Genomic DNA, 13,374 nt, shown 5'->3' with positions numbered 1-13,374 from the left:
TCAGATTTGATCTCCAAATCAGTTTATGTTTTTAATGCTGCATCAGATCCAGAGTAACAATTGTTTCATTCTCCTTTACACTTTACACTTGTCCTTTACACTTCCGAAGAATGACAACAAAACAATCTGGAATCTTCAAATGTAGCAGCATATTGTACATTTGTTAAAAAAAAAAATCCTGAAGAAGATTGCAAGGGAAAAATAATCATTAATCAATTTATGATGAGTTGGCATATAAGGACATAAAATCAATCAAACGACTAATGTCATCACAATGAATGATGTGTGATTACGCTCTGATAGTTATGTATCTATTTCATGAAATATAATGAAATTTTCTATTGTAATATGCATTGTGTTCGAACCACACATTCCTGCTTGACAAATTGGAGAGAGGATATTGGAGGACAGTAATAATTGCATTGAGTCATTGAATTGATGCAATAACCTTTGCAAATAGTACAGTTATGTTATTTGTTTATATTTTATGTAATATTGAATAGTTATAAGAAAAAGTAATTAATAAGAAATGATTAATTTGGAGCTTTCCTAGAGAATTTGGCTTTGAGAAAGCAGCTTTATTTGCCTTCTCTCATCTTGGATATAAAAATTGAAATGTCTTGTTGCAGTGGTCAAATGGCACTTAGAATTTCCTTGTACAGTTTTGGTCATTCAAGATTGTTTAATGCCTTTGCAGTATACAAGTGCAAAGGAAAACAAAATAATTGTTAAACCAGTTCTCCAACAGCACAAAAAACCTGCAATAAGCATAAAGTACAGAATAATAAAGAGCAATAAATATAAATACATAAGATAGCTTATATACATTGATTTTATCTCCATAAAGTGTCTTTAGGTACAGGAGTTCTGTACATGAGGTGACTCTGACAGAAAATGATAAAGGAGTGGTAGTAGGGGTGTGGAGGTGTTGATCAGTCTTACTGCTTACTAAAGTAACTGTTTTTGAGTCTGGTGGTCCTAGCATGGATGCTGTGTTACCTCCTCCCTCGAGGGAGTGAGACAAACAGTCCATGACCAGAATGGGTGAGATCATTTATGATACTGCAACAAAATAAATCTGTGTTGTATATGGTGGAATATATGTAATTTGATAATAGTTACTTTGAACTTTTTTCCGGCACCTTTCTACATATTTAGTGGTGCTAGAAAGTTTGTGAACCCTATAGGATTTTCTCTATTTCTGCATAAGTATGACCTAAAATGTGATCAGATCTTCACACAAGTCTTTATTGAGAAAAATGATCCAATATTATATGTATTTGTTGGAAAAAAAGTATGTGAAGCACTGGGGTAATGCCTTCTAAAAAAGCTATTTGCAGTCAGGTATTCCAATCAATGAGACAAGATTGGAAGTGTGAGTTGTAGAGTTGCCCTGTCCTATTAAAAAAGACACGCAAAGCCAGGTACAGACAGAGCCTACTCTTCTCAAGAAAGATCTGTTTATGTGCACCATTCCTTGATCAAAACAACTTCCAGAGGACCTTGGAAGAAGAATTGCAGAGATGCATGAATCTGAAAAAGGCTAAATAAAGCATTTCTAAAGACCTGAGTGTTCATCGGGAATTTTCTACAGTTGGAGGAAACTCAGTACAATTGCTACTCTAGCAGTGGGCATCCTGCAAAGAGGAGAATGTGCAATTCTGAAGGAGGTGAAAAAGATCCCAAGGGTAACGGCAAAAAGCCTGCAGAAATCTCTAGAACTTGCTAAAGTCTCTGTTCATGTGTCCACTATAAGAAAAACACTGAACAAGAATGGTATTCATGGAAGGACACCACAGAGATAACCACTGGTCTCCAAAAAAACCATTGCTCCATGTCTCAAGCTTGCAAAATGTTCTACAATGCTTCTGGGACGATGTTCTGTGGACAGATGAGGCAGAAGTTGAACTTTTTGGCAGAAATGCACATTGCTATGTTTGGAGGGAAAAGGATACTGCACACCAACACCAAAACATCATCCTAAATGTGAAGCATGGTGGAAGGAGCATTGTAGTTTGGGATTGCTTTGCTGCCTCAGGGCCTCGACAGCTTGTACTAGTTGAGGGAACAATGAATTCAAAATTGTATCAAGACATTTTACAGGAGAACTTCAGGGTAGCAGTCCATCACCTGAAGCTTTAATAGAAGTTGGATAATGCAGCAAGACAATGATCTGAAACACAACAGCAAATCACAGGATGGTTTAAAAAGAAGAAAATTTCTGTTTCGGAATGGCTGAGTTGAAGTCCTGACCTTAATCCTATAGAAATGTTGTGGAAGGATCTGAAGCAAGCAGTTCATGCAAGGAAGTTGAAGCAGTTTTATAAGGAGGAATGACCTAAAATTCCTCCAAGCCAATGTGCAGGACTGATCAACAGTTACCGGAAGCATTTGGTTGAAGTTATTACTGTACGGGGGTGAAGGGGGGGGGGGGTCACACCAGTTACTTAAAACAACAGTTTGCACACTTTTTTCAACAAATACATGTAATATTGGATCATTTTTCGTGATAAATAAATGAGCAAGTATAATGCTTTTTTGTGTTATTTATTTAATTTGTTTTTCTTTTTCTAATTTTAGGACTTATGTGAAGATCTGATCACATTTTAGGTAATATTTATCCAGTAAAAGAGAAAATTCTACAGGGCATGCAAACTTCCTGGCACCACTTGATGGTGGGTTGGCGAGTGCAACACAGTGCAGTTTCTGTACTATGCAGCTTGCTAGGATGCTCTCTGCTGTTCATCTGCAGAAGGTTGTGAGTATTGATGTGCATAGCCGCTCTCTTCAGCGGCCTCAAGAAGTGGAGGCATTGGTGAGCTTTGAAGAATTTTGGTGAGTACAAGAGGATCTGGCAACATTAGAAAGAGTGTCGAAGAGTTTCACCAGGACATTGCATAAAATGGAGGACTGTAGTTATAAGAAGAGCCTGGATAGCCTGGGATGTAGGAGCCGGGGTGGGGGGGAGCTGTTGGTGGCCTTACAGTGATTGATAAAATTATAAGAGGCACAGGTAGGTTAGATCATCAGAGTCTTTTCCCTAGGGAGGGGGAGCACACAGGTTTATGGTGATGGGGAAAAATTTTAAGGGGGTCTGAGGGACAAAGATGATGGTGGATATATTGAATGAGGATATATTGCCAGAGGAGGTGGTAAAACCAGATACATTTACAGAGTTTAAAAGGCAGGTATATGGATAGGAATGGTTTAGTGGGTTATGGGGAAACATAGGCAAATGAAGGGACTTCTTTACTACCCCTCAACATTAGGCTTTTGAGCTGGGGGGATAATGAGATTGTATAGGCTGGGTATATTCACACTGGAAAGTAAAGTTGTCTTTAGAGAGGTTTTTAAAGCCATGAGGTGAACATCCAGAGTCTCTTGTTAGAATGGTGAGATGGGCTGAAGGGACTGCTTCTGTTCTATGACTTTCAGACTCTGAGTTCCTTAGTATGATCCTTCGACAAGGCTGGTTTGGAAAGCGCGTAGTAATGAGACAAAGAACCCTGAGGTAACTCACTGATCATTTGGAAGTCTCACACTCCCATTCTGGCGTAGCAATGGTGAATATCAGAAGACATCCGTTTTAGGTGAATAGAGGAAAGCTTAGGGGAGAGTATGTCAGAGATAAGTTTCTTACTCAGAGAGTGGAATGTACCTGGAAAACTCAGCCAGCCGTGGTGGTGGAGGTTCAAAGTTCAAAATACGTATACGTCACCATATATAGACTTGAGATTCATTTTCTTGTGGCATACAGACAGGCAGACATACTTTATTGATCCCGAGGGAAGCTGGGTTTTGTTACAGCCGCACCAACCAAGAATAGTGAAGAAATATGCCAATATAAAACCATAAATAATTAAATAAAAATAAGTTAATCATGCCAAGTGGAAATAAGTCCAGGACCAGCCTATTGGCTCAGGGTGTCTGACACTCCGAGGGAGGAGTTGTAAAGTTTGATGGCCACAGGCAGGAATGACTTCCTATGTCGCTCAGTGTTACATCTCGGTGGAATGAGTCTCTGGCTGAATGTACTCCTGTGCCTAACCAGTACATTATGGATTGGATGGGAGTCATTGTCCAAGATGGCATGCAACTTGGACAGCATCCTCTTTTCAGACACCACCACTACATGCCTGTCTTTTCAGACAGGCATACTCAATAAATCAAATAACCACAACAGAATCAATGAAAGACCACAGCAACCAGGTTCACAACCAGTGTGCAAAAGATAACTAACAAATACAAAAAGAAAGAAAATAAAAATAATAAATAACTAAGCAATAAAAATCAAGAACATGAGACAAAGAGTCCTTAAAAGTTTGTCGTCTACAGGTCATGGGAACAGCCCAATGACGGGCCAAGTGAAGTTGAGTGACGTTATCCCCCCTAGCTCAAAAGCTGAGGGGTAATAACTGTTCTGAAGTGGGTGGTGTGAGTTCTGAGCCTCCTGTACCTTCTTCCTGATGGCAGCAGTGAGAAGAGAGCATGGCCTGGGTGGTGGAGTTCCCTGATGATGGATGCTGCTTTTCTGCGAAAATACCCTGTGTAGATGTGTTCAATGGTGGGGAGGGCTTTACCCATGACGGACTGGGCTGAATCCTCTACATTTTTTTTGTAGGGATTTCCATTTAAGGACATCGGTGTTTCCATACTAGATAGTGATACAACCAGTTAATATACTCTCCACCACATCTATAGAAGTTTGTCAAAGGTTTAGATGTCCTGCTGAACCTTTACAAACTTCTGAGAAGTGCTGCCATTCTTTTTTGATAATTACACTTACGTGCAGGACCCAGGGCAGGTCCTCTGAGATGATAACCCCAAGGAATTTAATACAATAGGGAATAGGGACATCTGAGAGATTCTTAGATAGGCAAATATATAAAAGAAAAATGAAGGGTTATAGGCTCTGTGGGAGGAAAACTTTAGATTGATTGTGGAGTAGGTTTACATAGCGTAGTTTATATAGGTTTATGCACAACATCATGGGCCAAAGGGCCTGCACCGTTCTATGTTCTACTTGACATAGAACACTACAGTCCCATACAGGCCCTTTGGCCCATGATGTTGTGCTGACTCTAAGATCAATCTAACCCTTCCCTCCCTCATTGCCCTCCATTTCTCCACCATCCATGTGCCTATCCAAGAATGTTTTTTAAATGCTCCAATTCTTCTGCTTCTTACATCACCCCAGGCACCCACCTCTATGTAGAAAAACTCACATCTGGTATTGCCCCCCTTCAATCACCTTAAAATGTTGCCTCCTGGTGTTAGCCATTTCTGCCTTGGGACAAAGGTCTTTGGCTCTCCACTCAATCCATGCCTCTTGTCATCTTGCTTCAAGTTCAAAGTAAATTTATTATCTAGGTACATATATGTCACCACATACAATCCTGGGATTCGTTTTCGTGTGGGCATTTACTGTGAATACACAGAAACACAATAAAGTCAATGAAAGATCACACATGATAGATGAAGACACTTTATTGATCCCAAAGGAAATTACAGTGTCACAGCAAGTGCACAGATAAACAAATATTAGAAGTAAAAAAGAATAAAAACTTAAGTTACCTTAAAAATAAAATGTACCAGATTTCCAAGTTAAAGATTACAAGATTACAAGATTACAGTCCACACTGAAGGTGGTAGTGTAAGAATTACTGTAATATTATACAGTAATCGGTGCATATTCACAGACAAGAAGTGATGGTGGTATTGAAAAGGGTGCAAAGTGATGGTGGTATAGCAGGGTGTGGCAAACAGAGCTTAAAAACATTCTAACAGGACGGGTCATCACTTCCCCAGCTATAGGTTGACTCATTATAGAGCATAATGGCTTAGGGTAAGAATGACCTCATATAACGCTCTTTGGAGTAGTGCAGTTGTCTTGGTCTATGACTGAAAGTGCTCCTCTGTTCAGCCAAGGTGGTATGCAGAGTGTGAGAAACATTGTCCAGAATTGCCAGGAGGGTCCTTTGCTCTACCACAGCCTTCAGTGTGTCCAGTCTGACTCCTATAACAGAGCCAGCCTTTCTAATCAGTTTATTGAGCCTGTTGGCTTCACCTGTGTTGATGCCATTGCCCCAGCACACCACTGTATAGCAGATTGTACTGGTAACAACAGACTGGTAGAACGTATGAAGAAGAAGACTACATACACCAAAGGACCTCAGTCTCCTCAGGAAGGAGAGGCGACTCTGGCCCTTCTTGTTCACAGCCTCTGTGTTGGTGCTCCACTCAAGTCTGTCATCCATTGTATCCTCGATAATGCACCTGGAAGTGCCAACCTGCATTGAACAGAGCTTTTCCCCCAGAATTGAGGGCTCTATGGTATTAAATGCACTTGAGAAATCAAAAAATATGATCTTCACGGTGCTTCCCTGCTTGTCCAAATGGGATGAGGCTCTGTTCAGCAGGTAGATGACAGCATCGTCAACTCCAATATACTCCTGGTAGGCGAACTGCGGAGGATCGAGAGCTGATCAGGCCAGGATTCTGAGGTGAGATAGGACCAACTTCTCATGATTTGTGAGGTCAAAGCAACTGGACGGTAGTCATTCAAGACTTTTGATTGGCCCTTCTTGGGTACTGGGACCACACATGATGTTCTTCACACAGTTGGGGCCCTTTCCAGGCTGGACTCAGGTTGAAAATGTGCTGGAGAACTCCACACAGCCGCTCAGCCCACCCCTTCAGGACCTTGGGGGTTCACACCATCTGGTCCCGATGCTTTGCCATGTCTGAGTTTCCCCAGAGCCCTTCTCACCTGCTCATTAGTGAAGCTGAGACCATGATAACTGGAGAGTTGGTGGAAGATGGAGACTTGGGGAAATGAAGGTTGGGACAACATCATTTGGTATGTGGAGGTGTGGATGGTAGCAGGTGTAGACAGTGGTAGCCTGAGTTGTTCATCCACGTATTGAATTGGAGGGGGGAGGAGGGAAGAGGGGAGGCATTGGTGCTGAGGGAGCATTGGATGTCTCCGCCCATGGGCTGCTGTGCTGAAGGGGTGTGAACAGGAGGGCAATTGTCAAACCCATTGAAGAATTGGTTTAACTCATTAGCCCATTCTTGGCTGCATTCCAAGGCTCTACAGCTAGGTTGATTGAAGCCAGTGTTATTCTTCATTCCTCTCCACACTTCCCATGTGCTACACTGCCCAAGCTTGTCCTCCAGCTCTCTTCTGTATTCCTTTAAAGTCACCTTGATCTGAGTTAGAGGCATTGGCAGCAGCAGAGGCAGATGAAGCACAACCAAATGCGGTGAGTTCTTTCTCCTTGCATGGGGCTTTTTATTATTGTTTAAACCATAAAGGAGAGATAGGGTCTAGTAGAGTGGCCATCTTTGGAGTGGGGGGATAAGTCAGAGTGGGAATTTAGAGGCTTTGACTCAAGAGGCTAAGGCCAAAGAAACAGGTAAGAATGGAAGGTCTTTCCTTTCGTTATTGCTGATTTGGTCTTGGTTGCCCATTGTACACTGCAGGGTGGATGGTAGATATGGCTGTGTAGTGCTTTTCCTGTAGGATGTGGAAATTCATGGAACATGATGACCTGCAGGAAATGCAGCCAACTCCAGCTCCTGAAAGACGGCATTAAAGAACTGGAGCTGGGTAAACTAAGTGTCATCTGGGAGGGAGGCAAATTGGTCGATAAGACTTTTGAGCAGGTGGTTACACCCAGAGTGCAGAATTCAGGGAGTAGATGGGCCAACACTGAAAAAATAGAGAGTAAGAAATCAGTGCAGGGTCCCCCTGTGGCCATTCCCCTCAGCAACAGGTATACCCCTTTGGATACTGATGAAGGGGATGACCTATCTGGGCAAGGCGGCAGCAGCCAGACCAATAGCAGTGGTCGGCTCTGAGCCTCAAAAGGATAGGGTGAGGTCAGGTGGAACTATAGTCGTAGGGGCTCGATAGTTAGGGGGACAGATAGGTGACTCTGTGGCAGCAAAAGAGACAGCAGGATAGTGTGTTGCTCCCTGGGTGCTTGGGGCCAGGATGTGTCTGAGCAGTTGCAGAATATTCTTGAAGGGGAAGGGGAAGGTGAGCAGCCAAAGGTTGTGGTACATGTTGGTACCAATGATGTAGGCAGGAGAGGGGTTGAGGTCCTGCGCAGTAAGTTTAGGGAGTTCGGAAGGAGGCTGAAGAGCAGGACCTCCAAGGTGGCAGTCTCTGGATTACTCCTGGTGCCACGAGCTAGTGAAGGTCAGAACAGGAAGATAGTGAGATGAATGAGTGGCTGAGGAGATGGTGCAGGGGGCAGGGTTTCAAGTTCTAGGATCATTGGAACCTTTTCTGGGGAAGGGGTGACCTGTACAAGTGGGATGGGTTGCACCTGAGCTGGAGGTGAACCGATACCTGGAAGGGAGGATTGCTAATGCTATTGGGGAGCTTTTAAACTAGATTTGTAGAAGGAAAGGAACCGACACAAAGAGGCTGAGAATGGGGCAGTTGGCACAAAGTAGAGGGTTTGTGAGGAAGGATAGGCAGACAATAGAGCATCGATGCACAGACAGATTGTTTGAGAGGTGTCTATTTTAATGCAAGGAGTATCATAAACATGGTGGATGAACAAAGAGCATCGATCAATATGTGGAAAAATTATGTTGTGGCCATTACAGAGACTTGGATGCCTCAGGGGCAGGAATGGCTGCTGAGTGTGCCATGTGTTAGTTGTTTCAAAAAACACAGGGAGGGAGGCAAAAGAGGTGGAGTGTGGTATTGCTAATCAGGGATATTATCACAGCTGTAGAAAAGGAGGAAGTCATGAAGGGATTGTCTACTAAATCTGTGTGGGTGGAAGTCAGAAACAGGATGGGGGATAGTAACTCCACTGGGTGTTTTTTTATAGAACCCCTCCTCCCCAATAGTAACAGAGACATCGAGGAGCAGATGGGGAGGCTGAATCTGGAATGGTGCAATAATAATAGGGTTGTTGTGCTGGGTGATTTTAACTTTCCTAACATTGACTGGTATCTCCTTAGAGCAAAGGGTTTGGATGGGGTGGAGTTTGTTAGGTGTGTTCAGGAAGATTTCCTGACACAATATGTAGATAAGCCTACAAGAGGAGAGGCTGTACTTGATCTGGTATTGGGAAATGAACCTGGTCAAGTGTTAGATCTCTCAGTGGGAGAGCATTTGGGAGGTAGTGATCACAATTCTATCTCCTTTACCATAGTTCTGGAGAGAGACAGGAGTAGACAATTTTGGAGAATATTTAATGGGTTAGGGGAAAATTTGATGCTATTAGGCAGAAATTTAGGACCATAAATTGGGAGCAGATGTTTTCAGGGAAATGCACAGTAGAAATGTGGCAAATGTTCAGGGAATATTTGCATAGCATTTTGCATAGGTATGTCCCATGAGGCAGGTAAAAGACGGTAGGATAAAAAGGATGGTGCACAAGTGATGTACAAAATCTAGTTAAGAAGAAAAGAAAAGCTTACGAAAGGTTCAAGAAACTAGGTACTATCAGAGCTCTAGAAAATTACAAGCTTGCTAAGAGCTTAGGAATGAAATTAAGAGAGCTAGAAGGGGACAAGAGAAGGCTTTGCCATTCTACAAGTATGTGAAGAGCAAGAGGATGGGTCGTGTGAGAATAGGACCAATCAGGTGCGATCGTGGAAACATACATGGAGTTGGAGGAGGTAGCGGAGGTACTTAATGAATACTTTGCTTCACTATTCACCAGGGGAAAGGACCTTGGCCATTGTAGGGATGACTTACAGTGGACTGAAATGCAGGAGCATGTGGACAATAAGAAAGGGAATGTGCTGTAGATTTTGAAAAATAGTAAGTTAGATAAGTCACTGTGTCCAGACGAGATGTACCTCAGTCAACTGTGGGAGGTGAGGGAGGAGATTTCTGAGCCTCTGGTGATAATCTTTGCACCATCAATAGGGACAGGAGAAGTACCAGAGGATTGGAGGGTTGCAAATGCTGTTCAAGAAAGTAGAGATAACCCAGGAAATTATAGACCAGTGAGTCTTACTTCAGTGGTGGGCAAGTTGTAGAAGATCCTGAAAATCTTCTACATCTTATGAGCATTTGGAGAGTCATAATCTGATTAGGGCTTTGTCAAGGGAAGGTCGTGCCTTATGAGCCTGATTGAATTTTTTGAGGATGTAACAAAACACACTGATGAAGGTAGAGCAGTGGATGTAGTGTATATGGATTTCAGTAAGGTATTTGATAACGTTTCCCATGCAAGGCTCATTCAGAAAGTAAGGAGGCATGGGATCCAAGGAAATTTTGCTTTGTGCATCCAGAATTGGCTTGCCCACGGAAGGGAAAGTGTGATTGTAGATGGTTTGTACTTTGCATGGAGGTTGATGACCAGTGGTGTTCCATAGCAATCTGTTCTGGGACCCCACCTTGTTGTGATTTTTCTAAATGATCTGGATGAGGAGGTGTAAGGGTGGGTTAGTAAGTCTGTTGATGATGCAAAAGTAGGGGTGATGTGGATAGTTTGGAGCATTGTCAGAGGTTACAGTGGGACATTGATTGGATTCAGAACTGGGCTGAGAAGTAGCAGATGGAGTTCAAACCAGATAAGTGTGAAGTGGTTCATTTTGGTAGGTCCAATTTGAAGACAGAATATAATATTAATGGTAAGACTCTTGACAATGTGGAAGATCAGAGAGATCTTGGGGTCTGTGTCCATTGGACACTTGAAGCTGCTGCACAGGTTGTCAGTGTTGTTAAGAAGGTGTATAGAGTGTTGGCCTTCATCAACCATGGGACTGAGTTCAAGAGCCATGACATAATGTTACAGCTGTACAAGACCTTAGTTAGACCCTACTTGGAGTACTGTGTTCAGTTCTGGTCACCTCACTACAGGAGGGATGTGGATACTATAGAGAGAGTGCAGAGGCGATTTACAAGGATGTTGCCTGGATTGGAGAATATACCTTATGAGAATAGGTTGAGTGTCCTTGGCCTTTTCTCCATGGAGTGACAGAGGTTGAGAGGTGTATAAGATGATGAGAGGCATTGTTCACGTGGATAACCAGAGGCTTTTCCCCCAGGGCTGAAATGGCTAACATGAGCAGGCATAGTTTTAAGGTGCTTAGAAGTAGGTACAGAGTGGATGCCAGTTGTAAATTTTTCATAGAGAGTGGTGGGTGCATGGAATCCACTGCTGGAGTCAGTGGTGAAGTGGATACAATACGGTCCTTTAAGAGCCTCTTAGATAGGTACACAGAGCTTCGAAAAATTGAGGGCTATGTGGTAGGGAAATTCTAGGCAGTTTCTAGAGTAGGTTACATATTGTGGGCCAAAAGACCTGTAATGTGTTGTAGATTTCTATGCTCTAGCTTCTCTTTTAGCTCTCTCTGCACATGTTTCAATTCCTCCCAGACTCTTGATTTTGTGGTTGAGAAGAGCCTTCAAACTACTGGTGACTCATGGTTTGTTGTCAGGGGAACAAGCAAACAGTCCTTGATGGTATTACAGTGTTCGCACAGAAGTTGATGTAGCCAGTGATGCAGTCGGTAAGTCCATTAACGTCCTCCCCATATGGTTCACGAAGCACATTCCAGTCAGTAACCTCACAGCAGCCCTTCAAGGCCTGGATGGCCCCCGGAGACCATTGATGCACGAACAACCAACGTGCAACAAACATTAAAATGTGAAAATACAAAAAAAAGCAATAAATATCAAAAACATGAGATGCAGAAATGAGATCTTGTACACCTCTATCAAGTCACCCCTCATCCTCCTTCCCTCCAAAGGAAAAACACTACCTTGTTCAACCCATAAGACATGTTCTCTAAAACAGACAGCAGTTTGGTAAATCTCCTCTGTAACTTTTCTAAAGCTTCTCCGTCCTATTCATAATGAGGTGACCAGAACTGAACATAACATTCCAAGTGTGGTTTAACGGGGATTTATAGAGCTGAAACACTACGTTCTCACTCTGCACCTATCGCCTTCCTGCTTCTCACATAGACCCCCCTCACTTCCTACCTCTCACCTGTCACCCTCCAGCTCCTCGCTCCCCATCCTTTTATTCTGGCTTCTGCCCTCTTCCTTTCCAATCGTTATGACGACGCGAAACCTCGACTGTCCATTTCCCTCCGTAGGTGTTACCCGATCCGCCGAATGCCTTCAACACCTCCCTACTCGTGCAATGGGCTGCAAACGTGTCACAATGCCAGGACACACCGACACCAGTGGCGTTGCTACGACAGGGCAAAGTCACTAGCTCCTGACGGAATGTCACAAGATACCACCCCGCTGACTGAGGGCATTGGAATGCGCCATACCACCGGCAGGATTTCACAGAGGTATGCACACGTTATTAGTCCTCCGTGCACGTGGATAGGCGGACACCAGCTGAAATCAATTCGTTTTCAAAATTCAACGATAAACAGGTTCCCACCGTCCCAAAAGCTACATCTGGAATGGGGACCGGAAGCACCCGGATGAAGGGGGCAAAGTCAACATCTCTGGCCGGTTAATTAATTCGCCAGGCCAGTCACAACTTGGGACTTATCGCACAAAGGCGCTGGATCAGGCAGCATCCGTGTGGAGGGCGGAGACCCTTCATGTCAGGTCCGTCTCCGCAGTCTCTTATTCACGAGTTTCCCGGTCAGGGGCGGTTAATAAATTGTCCACCGACCGAGTTTGATGTACGAGTCCTGGATGGATTTGTTTAATGTAATTGTCTGGACTAACCTGAGGAGAAAATCATAAACACTAGAGATTCTGCAGGCGCTAGAAATCCAGAAAAAAAAACATACACACAATGCTGGAGGAACTCAGCAGATTAGGCAGCATCTCTGGAGAGGAATAAACATTTCTAACTGGACGTTGAGCCCATGAGCACGGCCTCACTTTTTCATTACTTCTGTTTCTGCACTGCTGTTTTAAATTAACTATTTAACACTTATACGCATTGTGATTCGTTTATGTTCTCCCATTTTTATCATGTGCTGCTGCTGCTAAGTTAACAAATTTCACGACATATGCCGGTGATATTAAATCACAAACGTGAAAATCTGCAGATGCCGGTGATAATAAACCTGATTCTGACTACTGATGAAAGGTCTCGGGCCGAAACGTCGGTTGTTTATTCCCCTTCTGTAGTTGCTGCCTGACCTGTTTTGTGCCTATTGCGCCGTGGAAAAAAATATCTACCAGAAACGTTAATAATGTTGTATTTTTCCACCTCTGATCGTGTCTCGGATTATTCTGCACAAACTCACAAGAAATAGCGCATTGGGGTTAAATTACTAAAGGTGGGCGGTTGACCGCTGATCAGATTCTTGACTCACAAACCAGCTTCTGCGATTGAATCCCTGTATTGACTGACGTTCCCCTTGAGCCAGTCAGAAGCCAGGGCTTCGGCGGCGACGGCACTGCGTCGGTGT

Source organism: Hemitrygon akajei, chromosome 2, assembly GCF_048418815.1.
Source record: "Hemitrygon akajei chromosome 2, sHemAka1.3, whole genome shotgun sequence".
In the NCBI taxonomy this organism is placed as follows: domain Eukaryota; kingdom Metazoa; phylum Chordata; class Chondrichthyes; order Myliobatiformes; family Dasyatidae; genus Hemitrygon; species Hemitrygon akajei.
The sequence above is the reverse complement of the archived record's forward strand: the minus strand, read 5'-3'. Positions refer to the sequence as shown.